The sequence below is a fragment of the Chelonia mydas genome, chromosome 24, assembly GCF_015237465.2.
Source record: "Chelonia mydas isolate rCheMyd1 chromosome 24, rCheMyd1.pri.v2, whole genome shotgun sequence".
In the NCBI taxonomy this organism is placed as follows: Eukaryota; Metazoa; Chordata; order Testudines; family Cheloniidae; genus Chelonia; species Chelonia mydas.
The window spans coordinates 12,893,036-12,914,114 of NC_051264.2; the positions used below are offsets into that span (position 1 = coordinate 12,893,036).

The 21,079-nt window shown below is 53.9% G+C and overlaps 1 long non-coding RNA gene across 1 annotated transcript; it reads left to right on the forward strand.

Moving 5' to 3' along the window:
* Positions 1-246: 246 nt before the first annotated feature.
* LOC114020917 lies at positions 247-6,950 on the forward strand. The gene is made up of 3 exons (XR_003565638.3): positions 247-1,005; positions 1,876-2,038; positions 6,596-6,950. It is a non-coding gene; the product is annotated as an uncharacterized LOC114020917 (long non-coding RNA).
* Positions 6,951-21,079: the final 14,129 nt, after the last annotated feature.

Genomic DNA, 21,079 nt, shown 5'->3' on the forward strand with positions numbered 1-21,079 from the left:
TGCTTCCCCGAGACCCCGCCCCCACAGGGCCATTCCTCAGAGTCCCCGCCCCGCCCCTTTCCCTGAGGCTCCGCCCTTGCCCCACCCCTTCCCCCAAGTTCCTGCCTTTGGCTTTCCCGTCTCCTTGAGACCCTGCGCCTGCACCGCCCCTTCCCTAGGCCCCGCCCCCGGCCTGCGTCCTCCCCTCAGACCCCGCCCTCACGCCACTTCTTTCGCCCAAGATCCCTCCCCCCATTGCTCCTTTCTGCCCCCACCATCGCTTCCCCCTTACGGCAGGTACAAAGTGAGGGATCCTGGCCCCCGGTCCGCACCCCTGGGTGCGTGGCACGGCTCATTGCGAAGAACGGAGGAGTCGGGAGGTTGGAAACTAGAGCCTGGCACATGAATGAGTGGGATTGTGTTCTGTGATTGGCTGCGATGGGGGGAGACCAGGGGTGGTGCCCGCCTCTTCCCACTGCGGGGGTGGGTAAGGTGGTTAGACAGAAAATTGTGGGGTGCTCCCCCCCTCGCCACAAGGCCCTGCCCCTCTCTGTGACCCTGCCCCTCCTCTCCCTCCCCCCAGACTCCGCCCCCTAGGGAGACTGGAAGCCGGAGCCCGAGCCGCCCCCAGCAAGCGTACATTAGCTTCTTGGTGTATGTAATTGCTGATTTATTTCGTTAAGTAGCGCCTTACTGCTCTGGGGATGTCGGGGAGAGGGACTTCTGCTGCTTTTCTGTTGTTGTTTTTTAATTTCCCGCCGGAGAGCGATTGGCTCCCGGTTGCACAATCTGCTAAAAAACCCACTTTTGAAAGCTGCTTGCTGCATCATTTTTCCCTTTCGCTTTCGAGCCTCGGAGCCCCCTGCCCTCGGCAAAGCCTCCCTGTCCCGCGGCAGTCACCCAAGCTGATGGGTTTGTAAACCCACTTTATTATCCAGTAACAATAAACAAAACAAAGGCAATTCCCTGTCGAAAACTGTGTTAAAGCTGAGAAAGGGGCTGGACCTGGAGGGAAACAGCAGCCTGGTAGGTAATGACACCTTGTCCATGTCTAGTGCTTTCCGGCCAGAGATCTCCAAGAGCTATTTAGTTGGGGATTGGTCCTGCTTTGAGCAGGGGGTTGGACTAGATGACCTCTTGAGGTCCCTGCCAACCCTAATATTCTAGGATTCTATACACAGGAGGGCAGGATCATTTCGGGGAAACCAAGGCAGAGAGCAGGGCTGTAGTTTGCCCATGGGCAGGCAGACCGCAGATCGCCTCCCTCCCAGTCCTGTTCTCAATCTGCTAGGCCAGCCTGCCTCCCGAAAGCCAACGCATCCTGTAAAATAGGAGCTACAATTAAACTGCCCCAGAAATGCCTAGTTCCAGTGGCCCAAGTGGGACCTTGCCCCAGGGCTCTGCTGCAGGGTGGGAGGAGGGCTGGGAGTCAGGACACCTGGGTTCTTGTGGGTTTCCCCAGCTCATGGAGGAGGGTAAATGCTGCCCAGGGCGTGAGTGGTGAACTCTTATAGAGATCCGGGTTGTGGCGGTGCGGAGGGGACCGCGGATGGCAAGGATCTTGGCCGTGCTCAGTTACAATAGCCCTTGGGCCTGTTATAATAGTCTCTGGCGTCATCTGAGGGGCAGGGAATCTCCCAGCACATGGGATTTCCTGCCGGGGACACAGGAAGAGAGACAGATTGTTTGAAAAAGGGGACACTCCCCCAGCAGGAGACCTGTGTGTGATGTCTGCCTGTACCTGCAGTAATGGGGGCAGGGAGGGGGAGGGGAATCCAGGACTCCTGGGTTCTCTCCCCAGCTTTGGGAGGGGAGTGGGATCTAAGTGGTTAGAACAGGAGGGAGGTCTGAGAGCCCAGACTCCTGGGTTCCATGCCCACTTTTACTTCCTTGCAGGGTTGTGAACTGCAGTTACTTGGTGCACTAACAACGAACATCCCCAGCTGTATTTGGGCAGAGATCTCCCAGCCTCCTGTGCCAGCGCAGGACCTGGCTATCGGATGTGAAGGAAAATCTCCCCTGAGCCATTAGCGGGACAGGGTCTATGGCGCATACTCAGGTAGTGCTGATTCCATCCAGCTGGGGGCAGGGGTTCACCCTGAGGGGGGATGGGGGACCACAGGCTGCAGCTGGATACTCAACCCCAGCCAGTATGTGGAGGCAGTGGGGACCCAGGGGCTAACAGGCCCCGCCCTCACTGACCTCAGAATGAGTCTGTCTATGGGGCACTGGGGTCCTCTCTGCTGCCCCCTGGGGAAGGAGTGACAGTTATCCCCTTTCACTGTTTATTTTCCTTCTTTAAACATTTCCCCCCAAATGGATCATTTCCCCCTCTGGCAACCCCTTCCCCTCCAAGCGGGCTGCTTCTGCCAACCCTCACACACACAGTGCAGTGCCCAGCCCCTCCAGCAGGGGGTGGCAGGGACACACATACACAGACACGCCCAGCAGTGGGTTGATTTCCTTCACACACCCACACTCCAGGTTTTCCACAATGCAGCCAGAGCCCGCCCTTTTCCTGCCCTTCCCCCAGTTCCCACCCAGGGGGGTCCCTTACCCTGCAGACTCCCCCCTGGTTCTTTCCATTGGTGGATTCTCCTGGCCAGACATTAAACCCTGAGGTTGCTCAGGAGGAAGAGCAGCAGGACCCCTGCTCCGAAGCCTGCCATGGGGCCAGGGCTCAGCTGGTACCAGTCAATGCTGTCTGTGGGGGGGAGGGATGGAGAATAGGGTCATTAGCTCCAATGTCATGCAGGGTGCAGTGGGGCAGGCCAAGGGAGATGGGGAGGTGGGAGCTGGTTGAGGGGGCAGCATAGTCCTTGGGGGGACAATGAAGGCAAGTCTCAGTGGAGAGGGCAGGAAGGAAGCTGGGTTTTTAACCAGGAGAATGTTCCTCCCAAGTGTTTATTGGATATTGGAGTTTCTTCCAAGTTCATAAAACCTCCAATCTCGTCTTAGAATATCAGGGTTGGAAGGGACCTCAGAAGGTCATCTAGTCCAACCCCCTGCTCAAAGCAGGACCAATCCCCAACTAAAGCATCCCAGCCAGGGCTTTGTCAAGCCTGACTTTAAAAACTTCTAGGGAAGGAGATTCCACCACCTCCCTAGGTAACGCATTCTAGTGCTTCACCACCCTCCTAGTGAAAAAGTTTTTCCTAATACCCAACCTAAACCTCCCCCACTGCAACTTGAGACCATTACTCCTTGTTCTGTCATCTGCTACCACTGAGAACAGTCTAGATCCATCCTCTTTGGAACCCCCTTTCAGGTAGTTGAAAGCAGCTATCAAATCCCCCCTCATTCTTCTCTTCCGCAGACTAAACAATCCCAGTTCCCTCAGCCTCTCCTCATAAGTCATGTGTTCCAGTCCCCTAATCATTTTTGTTGCTCTCCGCTGGACACTTTCCAATTTTTCCACATCCTTCTTGTAGTGTGGGGCCCAAAACTGGACACAGTACTCCAGATGAGGCCTCACCAATGTCAAATAGAGGGGAACGATCACGTCGCTTGATATGCTGACAATGCCCCTACTTATACAGCCCCAAATGCCGTTAGCCTTCTTGGCAACAACGGCACACTGTTGACTCATATCGTCCACTGTCACCCCTAGGTCCTTTTCTGCAGAACTGCTGCTGAGCCATTCGGTCCCTAGTCTGTAGCGGTGCATGGGATTCTTCCGTCTTAAGTGCAGGACACTGCACTTGTCCTTGTTGAACCTTATCAGATTTCTTTTGGCCCAATCCTCTAATTCGTCTCTTATTACAATAGCACCTAGAAGCCTCCGCTGAGATCAGAGCCCCGTTGTGCCGGGCGCTGCCCAGACACACAGCGAGAGACAGGCCCTGCCCCAGCTGAGATCAGGGCCCCGTTGTGCTGAGCACTGCACGGACACAGAGACAGAGACAGGCCCTGTCCCTGCTGAGATCACAGACTGCCCCAAGTGACACCAGAGCCCCCTTGTGCTGGCAGCTGCACAGGCCAATGGAAGAAAAAATGTAAATGATCACATTTCTCCCCAAAAAAGTTTCCCCCTTTTTCCCAAAAAAAGTTTTAGGAATTTGGCATTTGAAATTTTGCTAAACTTTGAATCTACCCTTTCGCCAAAAATGGAATCTGACTTTGAGCAAACATTTCCTCCAAATTTTCATCCATTGTTTTATCTGCATTTTGATCAAATATGGTTCTGTTCAGTCATCATAATTGTCTGTTTCCCAAAAACCTAAACAATTTTGTTTACCATTCCCCCACACACCATTTTCTGTTTAAAAGATTATTTAACTTTAATTTTAATTGATTATAATTTTCAACAATTGCCCCATGGGCAACAGGTGTCAAAGGATGGGAAAGGCTGTACCTCCCCACACAGTCAGGCGTGGCCCCACCCATGCTCCGCCCCCAGTTCCCTTCACACTCTTTCGTGGCTGAGAGGCTGGGGCAGGCAGGGTGGGGTCGGTGCTTGTGAGGGCCAGGGCTGGGGGTGCTGAGGCTGGGGCCACGCCATGCTGCCCGGTGCTGGGGTTGGGGGTGCTCTGGGACTGGGAGCACTCAGGGCGGGGGGACAGTGGCTGCGGGGGGACAGGCAGGGACACACACACACACACACACACACACACACAGAGCAGGGCTCAGCTCCTCCAGCAGGGGGCAGAGGACACACACACACATACACACACACCAGGGCTCTGGACTCTTGGGGGGAAAGGGCAGAAGAAGGTGGGGGGCAGAAGGGGAGGGGCGGGACCTCAGAGAGGGAGGGGCAAGAGGCTAGCCTCCCCCAGTGGCTCATTCACCCGCCGCCCATGAGTTGCCCCTTCAAAAACATTGTAGGTAAAAGCTGGGATGAAAAAATTAATGAAAAGTCTGGCGAAGAGCTAATTTTGAGGGTGGCAAACCAGACATGTTTTTCCCGATGATTAAAAAATATTAAATTTCAAACAAATCTACATTATTTGAATGGGTGTTTTTTGGCCTGATGACAGGCTGATTTGCAATGTCATTCAGCAGCTAGATGGCTCTGTGCGCTGGACAGGGATACTGGAGCCTGGTCAACAAAGTGGACCCAGCTGGAGCACGAGCTGGGAGCTTGTTTATTGTGGTTGGCCTTGGAGAAGGACGGTGCTGGGATGGCATGGGGTGAGGGTTCAGCCATGGTGCATGGGGGGCTCTAGCCATTCCCTGGCTATGTAATGCATAATGTGGAGTCAAATGCGCCCAGTACTTACAGACAACAGTGATAATGAATGGCAGGGAGGTGGATTTCCCTAGGTGTTGTGCACCTCACACTGGTACTCTTCCCCATCAGCCACCTAGACATGCAGGAAAGCCAGCTCCGGCTGTGCCCACCCCAGCTGCTCGCCATCTTTGTACCTCTCACTCCACCATAGGCGCTGGTGTCCAGCCAGCACATCAGGGACAGGGGTTCCCCCGTGCTGTGATAAGGGCCTGAGGTGGCCACCACATGCACCATGGGGGGAGGGGCCTGCGGAGGAAGCAGAACCAGATATTAGCTAACGGCGCCCACATGGAACAGCAGCTGGGGGCTTAGGCACAGCATGGCATGGGGCGGAGGGGCTCCATGGCTCTGTCCCTAATGCTCTAGCCCCACTCCCATATTCAAGTGATGATGTAAGGAGGGCCCCTGCCCTCTCCCATTTGTGAACCTGGTTCCACCTCCTTGGCTATGGCACTGCCCCCAACTGGAATGTCAGTGATGGAATGGCCCCCCAATATGTGCTTTCCTGCTCTGCCCCCATGGCTGTGGCCCCACCCACAATTGAAATGTAGGGGAGAGAAGGTCCCCTCCCATCTGTGCTCCTTGGTCCCGCCCCCAGGGCTGTGGCCCTGCCCCCAGTTGGAATGTCAGTGACAGAAGGGCCCCTCCCTTCTGTGTTTCTTGACCCCCACCCTTAGAGCTGTGGCCCTGCCCTGGCACTTGCTACTCACCAAGGATGGCCACATAGGTGGTGGGGGATATGGCCAGGTAGCCGAGCCTGGTGCCAGAGACCCACTCTGTGCAGGTGTAATTGCCCCCGTAAGACAAGGTTGTCCCCTGCTCGAACTGCAGAGAGGGGCCCCTGGGCAGGTCCTCATAGTTGTGAACCCAGAAGTAGAACTGGTCCAGACCTGCTGTCCCCCACACAGCTCAGCGTGAACGAGTCACCCTCCTTGATCAGGCCCGGGCTATCTGCGTCCACCAGGACCTTAAAAGGCCATTGGAGATGGGTCAGAAGCAGCACCCTTGAGGGGAAGGCCCCGTACCCCATTCCCTGCCCCCCTGAGCCAGCCAGTCCCTCACCCTGGGGCCAGATGGGAGTTGGAACCCGCTAGAGGGGAAAGGCCCTGTGTCCCTTTCTCCACCCCCTGTGCCAGCCAGACCCCTGCCTTAGGATCGGATTAGAGCCCGTGCCTGCTAAAGGGGTGTGATGTTATTGACATGAACTGTAACCGTATAGATCATTGTTGCAACCAAGGTCCTATAGGGCACCAAATCTTGTACAAAGGAGATCAAGTGAGATGTCTACAAAAAGGATATAATTTGCTGGTTACGATTATGTTGTCTGTATGTGTGTATCATTTTTGTCGTTGAAATTATGAATATTGGCTTATGTACTTGTAGCTCAATGTGCTTGATTCTAAGAAGCATTAGTGAAGCATTTGGTCAGCTTCTTGAGAAAGGAATTTGCAGACTAAGTGCCCAATCAAGAAACACTTAACTGACAATGGACCTTGGGAGACTCCAATCCACATATGAGGAGTCTTCCTGGGACGTTCAAGGTAGCATGTGAGCAATGGCTGCCGCCTGCAAACTGAATCATGGATGGATATGTGACTTGTCCGTGTGACTCTAAACTCCATCTTGCTGCTGTGATTTTCCACAGTAAGAACAAAGTGGAGTCCTTCCACATGGCAGAGAATATAAAAGGCCCTGGAAACCACTTCATTTTGTCTTCAATCCTGCTTCGGACTTCTGGAGGAACTTTGCTACAAACTGAAGCTCTGAACGAAGGACTGAATGACCCATCCCAGCTGTGGATGTTCTCCAAAGACTTGATTTGAACCTGCAGCTTATTCCATCACTGCTACAAGCCTAAATTAAGAGCTTTGCCATTACTGTATGTAATTGATTCCATTTAACCAATTTTAGCTCACATCTATATTTCTTTCTTTTTATGAATAAACCTTTAGATTTTAGATTCCACAGGATTGGCAACAGCGTGATTTGTGGGTAAGCTCTAACTTGTATATTGACCTGGATCTGGGGCTTAGTCCTTTGGGAACCTTTTCTCTTTTACTAGGGAATTGGTTTTCATAACCTTTCATCCCCATAGTGAGTGGTGCTAGTGGTGATACTGGGAAACTGGAGTGGCTGAGGGAATTGCTTGTATGACTTCTGCTTAGCCAGTGGGGTAAAACTGAAGTCCTCTCTGTTTGGCTGCTTTGGTGTGCCTTAGTAGTGAAGGAACCCCAGCCTTGGGCTGCAACTGCCCTGCTCTAAATAATTTGTCCTGAATTGATACTCTCAGTTGTGTCCCACCAGAGGTAGCATTGTTACAAGGGGAAAGGCCCCGTGCCCCATTCCCTGCCCCCCAGCCAGCCAGTTCCTACCCTGGGGCCTGATGGGAGCCGGCACCCCCGAGAGGGGAAAGGCCCCATATGCAACTCACCTGTGGCTGGGGGCTGGAACCTTTTGGGGAGACACCTATTCTGGTAGCCCCACACCCGGCACTCCAGCGCTGCCCCCTGGTGCTGCCAGATGATGTGCATGCTCAGCCTGCTCTCGCGTTGGCCAGCTGCAGTTTCCTCCAGGATCCGTGCGCCAGCTCTGTCGTACCAATACAGGCCAGAAGAGGCTCCCCCAGTCCCGGTGATGCCATAATTGACCCTGCAGGGATGTTCTGTGCAGGGTGGGTGATGGAGGAGCCAGTCACTGCTGGGGGCACGGCCATGGGCCCAGCCACCTCCAATCACCACCCACTACCCCTTCTTTGAGAGCTTCCTCAAGCCCAGGTTGGGGTGTGACCTGTACCAGGCTCCCCTCCCAGAGCTGGGAGTGAACCCAGGAGTTCTGGCTCCCAGCCCCCCCTGCTGTGACCACTAGATCCCACTCCCCTCCCAGAGCTGGGAGAGAACCCAGGAGTCCTGACTCCAGTTTAGGCTTCCTCTAACCACCAGATTCCACTGTTTCTTCACAGCTCTGCAGAATGTGGCCATCTGATTTGAGTGAAATGTTAAGAGCGGTGTACAGTAACCGTCCTTGGGGATGGTTCGATGGGTGTTGGGGTGCAGCAACCTCTGGGGCAGGGCAGCTGGGGAGCAGCCGCACACAACACTGCACGGGGCCGGGCTGGGTTGCTGGGGAAATGTTTCTGGAAGAGGAGCTGGGGATTACCTGACACCGTGAGGCACAGGGCTCGGGGGCTTCTCCAGCTTTGGCTCTGGGTCTGGAACTCAAAGGAATAGGCGCCCCTGTCTCCGAGCGCCAGCGGGTTGAGGCGCACGGTGCAGTTGTGCTGCAGGTCGCCCAGGAACTGGACGCGCTCGGCCTTGCCATAGCCCTGCCCCGCTGCTGCAGTGAGCTCCACAATTCTCTCCTTGTTCTGGCTCCAGGTCACGGCCCTGACGAGCTGCCCCTCGGGGTAGGTGTAGGAGCAAGGGATTGTCACACATGAGCCGCTCCGTTCGGCCAGGGGGTCCGCAGGCAGGGTCACCCCCCAGTCCTGGCAGCCTGCACCTGGAGAAGCATCACTCTGCTATCCGCAGCACAAAGCCCCCTTGTGCTACTCTGGGGCATTGGGGCCACGGGCCAGCCCTGACTGCCAGGGAAGAGCCCTGCCCCCTTGTGACGAAGTGGGGGATTTTCTTGTTTTTTCCTTGTTTTTCCAATGGTTTGCATGCAGAGGGGGTGGGACTCAGTTTCCCTGGGTGTTACTGGTTTAACAAGGTGATGGGAGAAGGAGTTTGTTGTTACAGCCTGCAGCGTAGTGCCCCCTAGTCCTGCCCTGGGGCATCGGGGCCAGCCCTGACTGCCAGAGGAGAGCCCTCACCCCACTCCCTGCAGGACAGTGCCCCCTAGTCCTGCCCTGGGGCATCGGGGCCAGCCCTGACTGCCAGGGGAGAGTCCCCACCCCGCTCCCTGCAGCACAGCGCCCCCTAGAGGTTGCAACTGAAACACAGACGTTCCAGATGCCCCCTGCTGGATTTCAAGGATTGGCAGGTGGAGCTGTCGCCATGGCAGAGTCTCCCACAGTCCCAGCTCCCTGTTCATCCCCGTTACTGCATCCCAGCCCCAGCCCAAGTGCAACCAGCACCACTCACCGGTCAGGATGGAGAGGGCCAGCAGCAGCAGGGCCTCCATCTCCTCCAGGGTGAACGTTGACGTAGGGCCTTCAAGAAAGGGAAACGGGATTTGGGCCCAGGAAAGGTTCCTATGAAAATGTTTTCAGCACAAAGGGTGTCCCAGAAAGGCTACGAGCTCCATAGCGAGGCCGGGCTTTGTTATGCAGACAAAACTACACAGGATCGTTTTAGGAGACAAGGCAAAGATGCCACGTTTTTTATGGTAACAATTTGATCTATAACCACTAGCTAATACCTAATACTTATACACATACACACACAAATGTTCTGCAGCTGCTAGATAGTTACCAGTCCTGAATGTAGCTTGAGTTCGTGGCTTGGGTTCATAGCTTGTGGCGGCTAACTGGCCAGGAAAGCCCGGCACAAGGAAGGGCTGGGTCTCTGTGGGGCATGCACCGATGCCCTTCCATGTTGGCAGCGGAATGTTACCCTCCAAAGTCTTCCCTTTCACCCATCCTTTTTGTAGGCTTTAGTTTGAATCCAGAGTCTATAGGTCTTGCTGCGTCACACTGCCTCTGGGTCCTGTGTGATTGATCACCCGTCAATTGCAGACATGACTTTCAGCCTGGGACCTGGCTTTGATGTTCCTTCAGTTGTACCTTTCTTCTTTTCTTTTGAGGGTGGACTCCTCTTACTTTGTCAGGGCTGTTGTCTGCATCTTCAGCCGTTGGGTGTTTACACTTTATTTCATCAGGACAGGCTGGGGCTGGAAGTTGATTCCATCATCCATACATCCCTCATTCACACATCTAAACTACACTAATAAGACTACATCAGGGGGTTTTGCAAAATGAAGGTTGCAGCAGGCTTTTACAAAATGGAGCGAGCATTTTAAAATGGAGTTTGAGTTACAATATGGACAAGTATAATGAATGGCAAACAGTGGGCAGAAGTTACAATGTTGAAATAGGTTTCAGAGTAACAGCCGTGTTAGTCTGTATTCGCAAAAAGAAAAGGAGTACTTGTGGCACCTTAGAGACTAACCAATTTATTTGAGTGCAAGTTTCAGTGACTTAAGCAGCAATTGGATTGAAAGTGAAATTTACAAGGGCAGATGGCTGAACAGCTATAGCTCTTAACATCCGACATATATATATACAACATATAGTTTGCATCCTATGAAGTGAGCTGTAGCTCATGAAAGCTCATGCTCAAACACATTGGTTAGTCTCTAAGGTGCCACCAGTACTCCTTTTCTTTTTGCGAATACAGACTAACAGGGCTATTACTCTGAAACCAGCTCTTAACAAGCATCTTAATTGTCAATTAGCTAGTTATTGGGGTGACCGGTTTTATGAATTAATGTTGTTTCATTCATAAACTTTACTTATGAACAATTTCATTTATCAGTTCTACAGCTTGGGGCTAAAGCAGGAGATCTCGGATCTAGTCACGGCTGGAGCCCGATATAGGAGTCACATAGTCATTCTCTGGATTACTTCAGAATTCCCAGTGATCCCGCGCAGGTTTGACAGGTTCGTGCCCCAGGTCAGGCCCAGGATTATGGAAACTGGGGTTCAGCTGGGAGCCCCTTGGGCACAGCTGTGACACTCGCACTTGAGGAATTATTAGCACATTTAACAAAGTCACAAAGGCTCCAGCCCAGCGAGGTAGATAGAGAGACGGCAGCGGGTCCCTCTGAACTGTCCCGTGCAGAACAACCCGGACTGTCAGCCAGTATCTTCCTCCTCACCATCACCTTCCTCGCTGTCACCCTGGCACCTCCCAAGGGCTACATGACGCTCTCCTGCCCACAGGCTGGTATGCGACTTGTACTTGACGTTACACTGATGCCACCCTGCCTAATGCCTGTTCCATAGGGGTGTCTCCCCTCTTCCTTATGTGTATCTCCTCCCCCTACCAGTGATCGGGGCCCTTCCCCTATAAGTAGGTCATGGTTCTCTGGTGGTCAGACAGCTGCCGATGGGCCCATGCTAAAATATCCGCAAGCTGGTGTTAGCTCATGTTCCTGGTGTCGTTGTGAACAAAGCTCCCCCTTAAACGCTCTGTTCCCACGTCCCCAAAACGTAGGGGTCACCTTTAGGCCATTTCTCTGTGCCAAAGTCCATAGGCCCCAAGCCTTATGCTAACTGCTGATGCCAGCGTCTCACAGGAGACAGGCCTGTGGGTTCCTTGCACTGCTGCCACATAAAATAAATGCTAAAGCCAGTTCTTTGGGCTACACAATGCTGCCACAGGGCCCCATGTGACCATGAGCAAGCCACGCCGCTCCGTGCCTCAGTTTCCTCACCTGTACAAGGAGGATAAAAACTTACTTTTTTCTCTTTAGACTTCAAATGTTTTGTGGCAGGGACTGTTTCTGGCTGTGTGTCTGGGCAGCTCCTGGCACAACAGGGCTCCAATCTCAGCTGGGGCAAGGACTGTCTCTCACTGTGTCTGGGCAGTGTCTGTCACAAGGGGGCCCTGATATCAGCTGGGGCAGGGACTGTCTCTCTCTGTGTCTGGGCAGCGCCTGGCACAACAGGGCCCTGATCTCAGCTGGGCCATAAGACGTGACCATGACACGTGGGATATAGTAATAATGACCTTGCAGTGTTTAGCTTTATTCAGCATTGCAGCTTCCTGCCTCCCCAGGGAGACCTGAGAAGCTCCCAGGCCAGCCGCTTATTGCTGCATTCCTTGATCTGCCCATCTTAATGTCAGAAGGGACCTTTATGCCCACACAGTCTGCCCAGCCCAGTGACCACCCCCAGGGATCCCGGCCTCCAGTCCAGATATAATGGTCGAGCTACAGCAGTGCTTTTAGGGATGTCTGATCTCCATAGAAAGACTCTGAGGGCTGGAGACTCTGTCATGTCTCTGGAGCAGTCCTTCCCAGGGTCAGTTCCCCTCCCTGGGGAAGATCTGTCCCTTATTCCCAGTCTCGATTTCTCTGGCTCCATCCCCCAGCCATCAGCTCTCAGTCTTCCCCTGTCTGTTTGGTTAGTGAGCCCTCTGCTCCCCAAAACCTCCCCCAGCACCAGGGAGGTGCTGACAGACCGGAATCTAGTCCCCTCTGAGCCTTCTCTGGCTTAAACTCACTAGATCGAGCTCCTTCAGTGCTTGGCTCTTGGGCAGGTTTTCCAGCCCTCAGATCATCCCTATTGCTCTTCTCCGACACCTCCCCCATTTCAGGACACCCTGTTTGCCTTGCGGCCCCCCAGAGCTGGACGCAGTCTCCCCAGTGTCACGTCCAGCGGGGATCCCAGCTATTCCCTTGCTATTTCCCTGTGTCTCCAGCCCAGGGTCACGCTTGGCCAATGAAGTGAGTTGTAGCTCACGAAAGCTTATGCTCAAATAAATTTGTTAGTCTCTAAGGTGCCACAAGTACTCCTTTTCTTTTCACCCAGGATAGTTGGCTCCACCAGGACACCTGGGTCCTTCCCAGAGTTGCTGCTGAGCAGGGTACAGCCCCCTGAGCCTAGTCATGATGGGCTCACCCAGCGTCCCATGGGGCTGGCTCACCCGCTGTGATACACAGTTCCTCTAGCTGGGCCTTCTCTCTCTGCTCCACTGGGGCCAGAGATGCTGAGTTCGTGTCCCAGAAGATCTGATGTGACACAACGATTCTAAGAACAGGATCTCATAGAGAAGGCGGAAGGGGCCAGTGATTATCTGCGGTCTGGAGCTTGCTGCACCAAGGCTAGTGGTGAAAGCAGCCCTCCTGGGTTCTTTATCCAGCTTTGGGAGGGGAGTGGGGTCTACAGGTTAGAGCAGAGCAGGGGCTGGGAGCCAGGACTCCTGGGTTCCAGTCTTGGCTTGGGGAGCGTTGTGGGATCTAATGGTTAGATCGGGGAAGGGGGCAGGGGCTTTTCCCTGGTAAGCGGCTGGGTGCTGTGAGCATCTCAGACCTGTTCCTAGCAAACATGTGTCTGAATCACCAAATTGACACCCCAGACGGCGTTAACCAGCCCCTTGCTGGCTGAACAGGCCATGGGCACTGAGCTCTCCTCTGCCCCCTAGAGGGGAGGTGGGCATTAGCGGGGGGGGCATGAATATGGGGTACAGAATGGTCCAGCAAAGACCCCAGGGGAATTCAGTCTCCCTGGCACATGAGCTGGGCCTTGTCTTTGTTCTGCCAGCAGCCTCCAGGTGGTGCTGTTACAATTAGCCCTTAGTGTGCAAGCAACTGTTCAGGCTTTGGAAGAAATTTGTTTTTCGTTCATTTTTGCACTTTAGTTCTCTCCGGGGTGCTTGCTGCCTCAATCCCTCAGTCTGTGAAGAGTTATTTGCTCCCTGGGAACCCAGCCTTGGTGGTTTCTGCTGAGAGTCCCCACAGAGGGAGTTCCTTGGATGCTGTTTACAACCATGTCTGTCCAGGACTGGTGCACGTACAGCAAACAAGCAAGTTGCACTGAGAATATACCCAGCCTCCATGGTGCTAGTTTCTCCTCCTTCAGATGACTGACCTACAAAGCCCTGGATTCTGCTCCCACTCCCCAGAGGGGCAGCGATATTCCCGTGTTTGCACAGCGCCTAGCACACTGGGGTGCTTGCCTGGGCTTGGGTTCAGCACTACTACAGTGCAAATAATAACTAATAAATAAACCTACAAGATCCTCTATTTAAAATTTCAATTACTACTTCATCCAAACACCATATAACCCAGTTACCACGTGCACACAGACGCTGCGCGGGGACAGCTCACTGGTGCTAAGATGCAGCCACCTCTGGGGTGGAGTAGCTGGGTAAGAGCCACACATAACACCAGGCAGGGATGATTCACCGGGTGCTGAGATGCAGCCGCCACTGGCACAGGGCTGCCGGGGAACAGCTGCACATAATGCCCCAAGGGGATGGCTAGCCCAGCGCTAAGCTGGAGCAACACCTTCCATTTCAGTTTAAGCTGCTTTGAGACTCTAAGAACCACTGTCTCCCCCCACACACATACATCAAATCACCTGGGAGTGTGAGATCTCAGGAGCACAGCAATTACCCTGGCCCTGGGGCTGCATTGTCTGATCTCAGTGCAGACAGTAACCAGGAGGCAGTGGGCTATGGCAGATAGACAAACATCCCTGCTCATGTATTTGTAACCCACGAGCCCATGTGCTGGGCTGGCAGGGGCTGGGGCTCAGGGGAGGAAAAGGAACGGTGATAAAGACTTCCTGGCTCTTAATGGCACCAGGCCCGATCTTCACATGTCAAGAAAAGCCAGTGGTGAGAGGCGGTGGGTAGGGGTTGGGCAGACTGGGAACCAGGACTCCTGGGTTCCATTCTCAGCTCTCAGAGCAGAGTGGGGTCTAGTGGTTACAGGATTCCTGGATTCTATCCCAGCTCTAGGAGGGGACTGGGGTCTAGTGGTTAGTTTGTGGTGGGGTGGGTGTCTGGACTCCTGGGTTCTATCCCTGGTCCTGGGAGGGGAGTGAAGTCTAGTGGTTAGAGCTGGGGAGTGGAGCTGGGAGTCAGGATTCCTGGGACAAAACCTGCAGAGGCTGGTTTGGAAATGTCACAAGCGGGTGCTAAGCTGGCCCCCTGGGCAGGGTGGCATCAGGAGACAGTGAATGAGCGCGGACTAGCTAGGTGGGCGACCAGCTGTGAAGGGCCCCGCAAGCAAAGAGAAGCAGTGGGTGTTCGATGTGCTCGAGAAGGGGGAGCCGGAGGAACTATGCAATTACGAGCACCTGCCACATGCTGGCTGCTCTGCTTCTCCTGCAGCCTCATGGGCTCCTCCTCCACCCTGAACAGCCATGAATGTAAATCTTTGCCAGGCCCAGTTCACACCTAGACTCAAGGTGCCATCCTCACCTGTTCTGCCTGCTGCTTTGCAGAATGTGGTCTGGTCCTTGGGCCTCTCATTCCAGCCCCATCAGGCCTAGTTGACATCTGGCTGCATCTCACTCCCCCTGGGAGAAGTTAAGCCCTTCGCACCCAGTGGGAAGCTGGGCCAAGTGAGTGGGGAAACCAAGTCATCAAATGATTACAAAACTCTCCATATTCTCCACCACCCTCCTCCCTCCGAAGGAGATTTGGGGGCACAGAGGGCTCTTTAACCCAGCTGACAAAGGCAAAGCGAGATCTGATGGCTGGAGGATGAAGCCAGACAAATCCAGACTGGATATAAGAAGCAGATTTTCCCCAGGGATGGAGCAGATTCTCCAGCCCTTGGAGGCTTTCCATTGAGATTGGGCGTCTCCTTCTAAAAGTTCTGCTCTAGCTCAGCTACCAGACATGGGCTTGTAATCTATGAAGGGCCTGGAGTTGACAGCACACATGCAAGGGGGCAGAGTTGAGGGTACTCTAGCTCGACCCCCAGATCTGTGCTGGAGGTGGGGGGTGGCGCAGCCTGGATGCTCATAATGGTCCCTTCTGGCCTTAGGTCCTGTAAATCTCTGAGTCCTGCCTTCCAGCCCGCCCCCTCCCCCATCACTGCTTCTAACCACTGGGCTTTATCGTCTCCTAAACAGCAAGACTCTCACCCTTGGGAAGCAGGAGGTTTCTCTCGGCTCCTTTCCCCAGGGTGGGAGGCTGCAGAAAGGGATTATTTTTATCGGCCTTGACCCCACTGCCTCCATGATGAGTGTCAGCGGTGGGATCAGCCCAGACAACCAGCTGCTCTCCCAGCTCTGGGGGTAGGTGAGAGCTGCTCTTAGATCTCACCTCCCAGCAGCTTTCCGTAGTCTGGGCCAACAAATGTCCTGTTTAGGGAACACCAAAGGCTCTTCGTGTCTGCAAGGCAGATCAGAACAGCTTCAATGGGAAACAAGTATCAGAGAGTGTTTTTCTGAGCTGGCAGCCGACTGATGCATCCCACCTCAGCAGCAGCTGACTGAACGCACCCCGTGGGGCGTATCTGTGAGGCTGTGAAATAGCTGCTGCCCCTCACCCCAGAGGCGGCTGCATTTCTGTGGTGAGGGAATGGGTCACCAGGTTCACACACTGTGGAGTGTTTTGGAGAGACACCAGATTAGTTTATAATTGTAGTGTGTGAACAGCAAATTCATTAGAGTGGGGTGTGGGGACTCCTGGGTTCTATCTCTGGGCAGGGACTGTCTCTCAATGTGTCTGGGCAGTGCCCAGCAATATGGGGCTCTGATCTCAGCTGGGGCAGGGTCTGTCTCTCGCTGTGTCTGTGAAGACTCACCATGTTGAAGTTTCCACACTCACAACTCTCACCAAAAGCATTAGAGGAATTCTCAAAGAACAAGCAGCCGAGGCCCCTGTTTCAGCCCCATCTTGACAGGGAGTGCGTGCGGGGGAGGGCGGGGGGGGGGGTGTTGGAGGAGGGGAGCTCTCCCAGGACAGCTGGGTTGTCAATGTGGTGGCTGATCGGAAAAGATCAGGGTGTCGGGGGGAATGGTTTTGGGACGAATGTCTGTGTTTTCAGGGATATTTACCTTTTACCCCATTATACAACCCCATACACCCCCACTGCTTACATATCCATCCCCATCCCCCCTCCATTATCCATCCCCATCCACACCCATTATCCATCCCCATCCACCCTCACCAACTATCTATCCATCCCCATCTACCCTCTACCGCCTATCCATCCCCGTCCACCCTCCATTATCCATCCCCATCCATGCCCTCCACCTCTCCATCCATCCCCATCCACCCATCACTGCCTATCCATCCCCCTGCCATTATCCTTCCCCATCCACCCCCCTTTATCCATCCTCCCCTGCCGCCCATCTATCCATCTCCATCCACCCCGCCATTATCTGTCCCCATCCACCCCCACTGCCCATCTATTCATCCCCATCCTCCAACCGTTATCCATCCCCATCAACCCCCCTTTACCCATCCACATCCACCCACCATTATCCATCCTCCCCCGCCACCCATCTATCCATCCCCATCCACACTCCATTATCTATCTCCATCCACCCCTTCATTATCCATCCCCATCCACCCCCCTTTACCCATCTCCATCCACCCACCATCGCCTATCCATTCCCATCCACACTGCTTTGAGCAGGGGGTTGGACTAGATGACCTCCTGAGGTCCCTTCCAACCCTGATATTCTATGATTCCATGATTCATTATCCATCTCCATCCACGCCCCCCCCCCCATTATCCATTCCCATCCACCCCCACTGCCCATCTGTCTAACCCCATCCACCCCACATTACCCATCTCAATCATAGAATCATAGAATATCAGGGTTGGAAGGGACCTCAGGAGGTCATCTAGTCCAACCCCCTACTCAAAGCAGGACCAATCCCCAATCAAATCATCCCAGCCAAGGCTTTGTCAAGCCTGACCTTAAAAACTTCCAAGGAAGGAGATTCTACCACCTCCCTAGGTAACGCATTCCAGTGTTTCACCACCCTCCTAGTGAAAAAGTTTTTCCTAATATCCAACCTAAACCTCCCCCACTGCAACTTGAGACCATTACTCCTTGTCCTGTCCTCTTCTACCACTGAGAATAGTCTAGAACCATCCTCTCTGGAACCACCTCTCAGGTAGTTGAAAGCAGCTATCAAATCCCCCCTCATTCTTCTCTTCTGCAGACTAAACAATCCCAGTTCCCTCAGCCTCTCCTCATAAGTCATGTGTTTCAGACCCCTAATCATTTTTGTTGCCCTTCGCTGGACTCTCTCCAATTTATCCACATCCTTCTTGTAGTGTGGGGCCCAAAACTGAACACAGTACTCCAGATGAGGCCTCACCAATGTCGAATAGAGGGGAACGATCACGTCCCTCGATCTGCTCGCTATGCCCCTACTTATGCATCCCAAAATGCCATTGGCCTTCTTGGCAACAAGGGCACATTGCTGACTCATATCCAGCTTCTCGTCCACTGTACCCCCTAGGTCCTTTTCCGCAGAACTGCTGCCTAGCTATTCGGTCCCTAGTCTGTAGCTGTGCATTGGGTTCTTCCGTCCTAAGTGCAGGACCCTGCACTTATCCTTATTGAACCTCATCAGGTTTCTTTTGGCCCAATCCTCCAAATTGTCTAGGTCCCTCTGTATCCTATCTCTGCCCTCCAGCGTATCTACCACTCCTCCCAGTTTCGTATCATCCGCAAATTTGCTGAGAGTGCAATCCACACCATCCTCCAGATCATTTATGAAGATATTGAACAAAACCGGCCCCAGGACCGACCCCTGGGGCACTCCACTTGACACCGGCTGCCAACTAGACATGGAGTCATTGATCACTACCCGTTGAGCCCGACAGTCTAGCCAGCTTTCTACCCACCTTATAGTGCATTCATCCAGCCCATACTTCTTTAACTTGCTGACAAGAATACTGTGGGAGACCGTGTCAAAAGCTTTGCTAAAGTCAAGAAACAATACATCCACTGCTTTCCCTTCATCCACAGAATCAGTAATCTCATCATAGAAGGCGATTAGATTAGTCAGGCATGACCTTCCCTTGGTGAATCCATGCTGACTGTTCCTGATCACTTTCTTCTCGTGTAAGTGCTTCAGGATTGATTCCTTGAGGACCTGCTCCATGATTTTTCCGGGGACTGAGGTGAGGCTGACTGGCCTGTAGTTCCCAGGATCCTCCTTCTTCCCTTTTTTAAAGATTGGCACTACATTAGCCTTTTTCCAGTCATCCGGGACTTCCCTCGTTCGCCACGAGTTTTCAAAGATAATGGCCAATGGCTCTGCAATCACATCCGCCAATTCCTTTAGCATTCTCGGATGCAACTCGTCCGGCCCCATGGACTTGTGCACGTCCAGCTTTTCTAAATAGTCCCTAACCACCTCTTTCTCCACAGAGGGCTGGCCATCTACTCCCCATGTTGCGATGCCCAGTGCAGTAGTCTGGGAGCTGTCCTTGTTAGTGAAGATAGAGGCAAAAAAAGCATTGAGCACATTAGCTTTTACCCCATTATACAACCCCATCCACCCCCACTGCTTACCTATCCATCCCCATCCCCCCTCCATTATCCATCCCCATCCACACCCATTATCCATCCCCATCCACCCTCACCAACTATCTATCCATCCCCATCCACCCCCCCTTTACCCATCCCCATCTACCCTCCACCGCCACCATCCCTTGTTATCCATCCCCATCCAATCCTCCCCCACCATCCCTTGTTATCCATCCCCATCCACCCCTACCACCTATCTATCCATCCCCTCCACCCCCACTGCCTATCTATCCATCTCCATCCACTCCCACCGCATATCTATCCGTCCCCATCCACCCCCCATTGTCCATCCCCATCCACCCCCATTATCAGTCCCCATCCCCATCCACTGCCTATCTATCCATCCCCATCCACTGCCTATCTATCCATCCCCATCCCCATTCACTGCCTATCTATCCATCCCCATCTACCGCACATCTATCCATCCATCCCCATCCACCCACCACTGCCTATCTATCCATCCGCATCCACTGCCTATCTATCCATCCATCCCCATCCACCCACCACTGCCTATCCATCCATCCCCATCCACCCACCACTGCCTATCTATCCATCCCCATCCACTGCCTATCTATCCATCCCCATCCCCATCCACTGCCTATCTATCCGTCCCCCTCTACTGCACAGCTATCTATCCATCTCCATCCACCCCACCGCCTATCTATCCGTCCCCACCCACCCACCACCGCCTATCCATCCATCCCCATCCCCATCCACCCCCACCGTCTATCTATCCACACGCATCCACGTCCCACTATCTCTCCCCGCACATCCCCCACTATCTAGCCATCTATCGAGTGGGCGCCTCCCCTAGGCTGGGTGACCTTCTCTGAGTCACGCAGGTGCTGTGTTTATGCTCCTACAACTAATGACTCTTCACTTCCCCTTGTGTGTCGGGGACTAAAATTATCGTTGCTATAAAAGCCCGCGGAGCAGGGCGCAGTCGCTCTGGGTCTGTGAGCTCGCAGCACCGCAATCAGTCTGTCTTCAGTGGCACAGTTGTTAATAGAACCCAGGCGATCTGCTCCCAACCCCTCCCCCTGCTCTGACCCGCCAGACCCCACTCCTGCCAGGGCTGGTGATAGAACTTGGCTCCCCGCTCTCCTGGCTCGCTCCCACTAGCTCCCACTCCCCTCCCAGAGCTGGAAGCAGTGGACAGACAGACACAGAGCCCCTGCCTCGGGCCGGGAGAGGGGCGTGGGGTGGGGGAAATACCCCAGTGATTTGTCTGTCGCAGATTCACCAGCGATGTGCTGAGTCACTATTGATGACTCAGTACCTAAGGACCCACTCCCTGCCCCATTCACGGACCCTGCCCCACTGATTCCCCCGCCCGCCCCTCACCCTACGGGTAACAGCTTCATTGCCGCTGCAAGGAGCATTTCCACCCGACACCACGGGGTGGCGCTACTCGGCAAACCTGGGCCCTTGGGATGGATAGCTAGATAGTGTCCCATAGAAATAGCCTGTTAATTAGCATAGACCGATGGAGAGGGAAATTTTCCAATAAGGAGTCTCTAACTATCTGTCTTTACTCCTGGGTTCTAACCCCAGCTCTTGGAGGGGAGTGGGGTCAAGTGGTTAGAGCAGGTACTGGGGACAGCCCTCTGCTTCTCCAGACTGGAGAGAGCAATGGGGCAAATGCAGGATGTAGGGACAGGGATGAAAGACTCCCCTCCTCAGAAGCCAAGACCACTCAAGTTACAGGGAAGAGCTGGCACCCCCATGGGGGGAAAAGCCCATGCCCCATTCCGCGCCCCCCCAGACAGTCCCCTGCCCTGAGGCCGGATGGGAGCCAGCGCCCCCTAGAGGGGAGAGGCCCCCTGACCCATTCCCTGTCCCCTCCCCTTTAAGTTACTTTTTCTGTCTCTTTAATTTTCTGGCTCTTCTCTTACCACTCAGTAGTT